Here is a 5,589-nt window from a genome sequence, read left to right on the forward strand (position 1 = left end):
CGCCCCTCTCCCGAGCGGCCGCCCCAAGCACCTGCTTGAGAAGCTGGTGCCTGGAGCCGGCCCTGATTACTTTGCACTTATCAGCATTGAATTTCATCGGCCAGTCACCCAGTTTAGTGAGATCCCTTTGTAGTAGGGACTTATCCTAATAAACAGGTCCCCTTTACTGCTCTGGTCAACTCATCATGACCACCATTTTATTACACTTAGCAGCATGCTAAGGATAAGTTGGATATTTTTCCCTCTAAGAACATCAGTGGACAAGTACACTTAACACCAAGCAGCTCTTAAATAACTCCCGTGCTAGAGTCCCTTATTCTAAAGGCTGCGTAAATAGGAGTAAAAATTCTGTCCTTTCTATAAAGATAATGCTTGAAAATCAGGGTGGGGGGTTGCAAGGGATACAATAAACCACTTTAGAGATCTGAATCCATTTCCTCTGGGCAACACCCAAAATTAGGTCCAACCGAGTGGCTTTATATCAAATATGAACTGTTACAAGAACTAAGCAAAGGTGCCTTTTTTTTTTTTTTTTTTTAAAGGATTATATCATTGGAAAGAGTCTCCCAGAGATGTAACTTTCTAATAATGCTAATAGGAGGCCTATGTGTAAATTTCCCAGGCAGCAATATATTTTTTATTTAAAAGGCCATTGATGGAGGTGTAATAAAATAGTAAGCTCAACTACTGCTCTTAAACACTAAAATTAAAAAACTTTTAAAACAAAGTTTGAATTCAAAGCATAAAAAGAAGGACCGTCTCTTACCGTGTTTTTGTACAGCATCTAGGTCCTTGTTGAGCTCTCTGGGCACTACCACAATTTGAATAAATAATAACCATAATCATGGGCTGCTATGCTGAAAACTACAAGAGGCAGCATGAAATGCAAGAAGCTTCTTTTCTTTCTAAGGGAATGAAGGAAAACCCGACCTCCTCAGCATTTGCCTAGACGGATTCACAGACAAATGGAAAGTCAGTCCCACTCCCACCCACCACCCTAGAGTGACAGCGACCTTTACAAATAAAGGCGTACTGCACTTTTGAACACCAATATTTTGAGATCCAACATGAGGCAGTATAGAAACACAATGTACTTGACTAACATTAACTGTACCGATGCCAGACGCACACAAACTTTCAACTGAACTGATCCACTGCAAACAGAATAAATAATCCTCACGCGCTCTCTTCTCCCACTGGCATTTTCTCCCTCTTCCTCCTTTGGTGACCTCAGATAACCCCATCTCCATCTCACAGGATGGGAGACCAAAACCTAATATCTGTGGTCCTATAATTCCGTTACCAGCGTACAAGCTCCTGCTGTATAAATTCCCCAAAGGAATTAAGGCTTTTGGGGAATCAAGTTAACTACTAGGCCAAACTGCCTCCCACAGTAGCCCTATTGGCTAAACAATGACACTTTCGCTAGGTCTCCAAACTCAGCCTTTGCAAGCTGGGGGGCATGACTAACTGAGGTCTCTGAGGTTGCATGGCGTCCCTGAAAGTGAAAGCTAAGACAAAGCTCAAAATCATTATCCCGTCTGCGCTGGGTCTCTCGCTACATGCACAAGTTCTAAGTGAGGACAATACTTACCCTTCTCCTCCCGATACCTCTGCAGCCTTGATCAACAACTCAGCAATGACCATGCCCTGGTCTTCCCCAAGCAAAAAGGGGAGTGATCGTACCATGGGCTAGCTAACAAGGCATTCTAGTTTCCAAGCATGTACCCTCAGCCTGCTAACACACATGAAAACTACAGACTGCCTTGTCTTTAGGACTTGAACATGTGGTAAGAACACACCTTGATTCCTAGTCTGAACACACCCCAAAGCTTTGTCTAGATAACATTGCCTTTGGCATTTCTGTACACCAAACTTACTGTTTCAGAGGAGCAGACTCAGGGCATGAGGAATGGACTGCTCCCTGCACTAACACAGTACCGCTTATCTAAGGACCTTGAGACACTTTACAAACATTATGATTAAAGCGTTACATTTTCTTAACCTTCCTCAAGATATTACCCCAACCTTACTAATAGGGAAACTGAGGCACGGGGACATTATATGACTTGCCAAAGGGCACACGCTGAGTCAGTGGCAGAGCTAGGAACATAGCATGCGACTCCTGCCCTGTGCTTTGGTCACAAGACCATCCCTCCCTCGGGGGCGGCTGAACCACAGATAAGAAATATTATTTCTTCTAGCGCACAGGTCCCAGGACAGGCCACCTCTAAGTCTGGTAAGCTCACTCGAGAGTTCAGATTCAACATCAAGAGCCACAGAACCAGACAGAGGAGTACATAGCCGAGGCAGCTACGTTTATCCTCAAGCTGCCAACAACAGCTTGTGGTCCAAGAACGTCTCGCCGCAAGGCTGCCGCTGCTGTGTCTTCATGCGCCTTACCCCTGCCATGCTAGGAAATTTGGATCCTTCTTCCTTAAGTCTCCATGGCCCCTATCTATGCTGTGGTACTGCATGTGGATAGAAAAGAATTAATACAGCCCTCCTCTGCGATTGCTGGAGAACCCGAGCCTAGCCTCTGTGGAAATCACACGGACTGCATGGACAACCAGGGCTGATGAGGGGCAATTGTACTGGGGCCCTGAGCTCAGGGCCGCCCCGCAAAACATCTGTCACCTCTGCATAAATAAAGTGAAATGGGAGTGGGTGGGGCCATAGTGAACATGTCATACCAGGCCCCCAAATTTCTCAATGGCGCCTATGGACGATGCCTTGTCCCAGTGAGGAATGCTTTTGTGGAGGGTTTTTGTGTGCTGTAGTGAGGCAATACTCCTCATGTGGGAAGGAAATTTAGATTTTGTTTGGATCTAAGTCATCTTCAGTTATGAGGCGAACAACATACATCAAGTGGTCAGGTATCATTCAGCAGATGGCACTCTGCACAATACATCCTGCTCCTCCTGAGGTACCGAACTTCGGGTGATAAAGACAGGATGGTCCACTGGCTAGGTCTGTACAGCGCTGAGCACAGTGGAGCCTGGTCCATGACTAGGACTCCTACGCACTATGGTAATACAAATAAAGTAATCACAGGTGCTAGCCTGGGACGTGGGACACCCGGGTTCAATTCCCTGCTCCACCACTGACTTCTTGAATGACCTTGCTCAAGTCACTTAGCCTCTTGTGGCTCAGCTCCCCATCTGTAAAATGAGGATAGCAGCACTTCCCCCCTTCAGAGGGGTCTGACGCAGGTAAAGACGTTCAAGATTATGAGTCAATCTTCCAAATACCCCAACAAATGGAACTGTTAGTGCAGAGATAAAGCTGAGCAAGGAAATCATCATCTAAGCCAGACACCAACCTGACAGTTTCACACTTCTCAGATGAAAAGTGCTAAGTATTATCCAACAGCAGCCTTAACCTTAACTCTGCCACCTTGTGCACGTGCACCATCACGCCAGCAGTAAGTAATACAATGTGCACACAGCTGCATCAGCCAGGCTAGGAAAAGGGTAAGTTACTTTAAGCAACCGAAAAGGAATACCTCCAAGAATGTAAGATGATCAGACAAATCAACCTACCAGACACTGGACTGAAGCAGGGAAGCAAAGCAATTTTATGGAAATCCAACAAGATTCACTGTCCCTGAAGGACTAGAAATAAGAAATGTAGTTGCATTTCTAAACATGTGAAACCCTTCACTCTTCCCACACCCCCACAGGGTGCCTGGTGCCACCACGTGCCACCAAAACAGTCAGGTTACGTTTATTTTTGCTTATAGAGGAATATCATGTCAAACTACAGGACCATTCGAGAGCTGGGAGTGGCCAAAGTAAAGGGAGAAGGGTAACAGGCTGGAAGTGATGGTGGGGGGAATCAGAGAGTGTTTCTTTCCTCTTTTCCAAAAGTAACTACAAGTAAAACCCTAGGAGGCGACGATCCCTGTGGAGGGAAGGGTGTACCTCTCCCCACCCCAGTTCCCTAAAGCTACCAAGCTTGCAGGGCAGTATATGGAAGGGAACCGAGAAGGGAAAATAGAAGGATGCAGGTATGTCCCCCCCAGTCTATCCCCTCTCACGCCAGTGCCCCCCCCCCAAAGCATGAAGAAAAGGGGCTTCAAAAAGGAAGTCTGGGACTCTTGAGCAGCAGGGAAACACTCCCCAATTCTCCCCCCATTCCCAATAGTTCCCCTATCAGCCCTCCAGCCTCAGCCAGCTGCACCCCATTACCCCGGCCTTCTCCTCTCAGCCATCCCCTCCCTCCCAGAGAGATGCCTCTGTACCCACCTTGCCTCCCCCACCCGCCCCAGACGCCTCCCTTAGCCCCCTCCCCACTCCTGGACAGCTGCCCCCGCCCCCAACCATAGTCATAGTGATCAATGGCTCCATGTCTAGTTGGCAGCCGGTATCAAGCGGAGTGCCCCAAGGGTCGGTCCTGGGGCTGGTTTTGTTCAATATCTTCATTAGTGATCTGGAGGATGGCGTGGACTGCACCCTCTGCAAGTTTGCAGATGACACTAAACTGGGAGGAGTGGTAGATACACTGGAGGGTAGGGATAGGATACAGAGGAACCTAGACAAATTAGAGGATTGGGCCAAAAGAAACCTGATGAAGTTCAACAAGGACAAGTGCAGAGTCCTGCACTTAGGATGGAAGAATCCCATGCACTGTTACAGACTAGGGACCGAGCGGCTAGGAAGCAGTTCTGCAGAAAAGGACCTACGGGTTACCGTGGATGAGAAGCTGGATATGAGTCGACAGTGTGCCCTTGTTGCCAAGAAGGCTAACGGCATTTTGGGCTGTATAAGTAGGAGCATTGCCAGCAGATCGAGGGACGTGATCCTTCCCCTCTAGTCGACATTGGTGAGGCCTAATCTGGAGTACTGTGTCCAGTTTTGGGCCCCACACTACAAGAAGGATGTGGACAAATTGGAGAGAGTCCAGCGGAGGGCAACGAAAATGATTAGGGGGCTGGAGGACATCACTTACGAGGAGAGGCTGAGGGAACTGGGGTTATTTAATCTGCAGAAGAGAAGAATGAGGGGGGATTTGATAGCTGCTTTCAACTACCTGAAAAGGGGGTTCCAAAGAGGATGGAACTCGGCTGTTCTCAGTGGTGGCAGATGACAGAACAAGGAGCAATGGTCTCAAGTTGCAGTGGGGGAGGTCTAGGTTGGATATTAGGAAACACTATTTCACTAGGAGGCTGGTGAAGCACTGGAATGGGTTCCCTAGGGATGTGGTGGAATCTCCTTCCTTAGAGGTGTTTAAGGTCAGGCTTGACAAAGCCCTGGCTGGGATGATTTAGTTGGGGTTGGTCCTGCTCTGAGCGGGGGGTTGGACTAGATACCTCCTGAGGTCCCTTCCCACCCTGCTAGTCTATGAGTCTATGAACCCTTCCAGCCCCCCCCACCTCCCCACAGCCCCCCAGCCCAACCCCTCCCCCTCTATCCCCTCCCCACAGCCCCCCCTCCATCACCACCCCTCCGCCCAACCCCTCCCCACAGACCCCCCAACACCACCCCTCCCCCCGGCCCCCCCATCCCCTCCAGGACCCCCACCCCCCGGCCGAGCTGCCCCTCCCCCTTCTCACCTGAGGGGAGGGGCTGCGGGGGAGGGGCCCCCCGG

The 5,589-nt window shown here is 49.0% G+C and overlaps 1 protein-coding gene across 1 annotated transcript in view; it reads right to left on the reverse strand.

Annotated features, from left to right (window-relative positions):
* The window catches only part of IKZF4 (IKAROS family zinc finger 4), a 50,488-nt gene extending 44,899 nt beyond the window's left edge, over window positions 1-5,589 (reverse strand). Inside the window, exon 1 of the mRNA XM_026659591.2 lies at window positions 5,555-5,589. The gene's annotated coding sequence lies outside the window, so the exon portion shown is untranslated. The remainder of the gene's footprint in view (window positions 1-5,554) is intronic.

Source organism: Terrapene carolina, unplaced genomic scaffold, assembly GCF_002925995.2.
Source record: "Terrapene carolina triunguis isolate 2854851 unplaced genomic scaffold, T_m_triunguis-2.0 Scaffold641, whole genome shotgun sequence".
Taxonomy (NCBI): domain Eukaryota; kingdom Metazoa; phylum Chordata; order Testudines; family Emydidae; genus Terrapene; species Terrapene triunguis.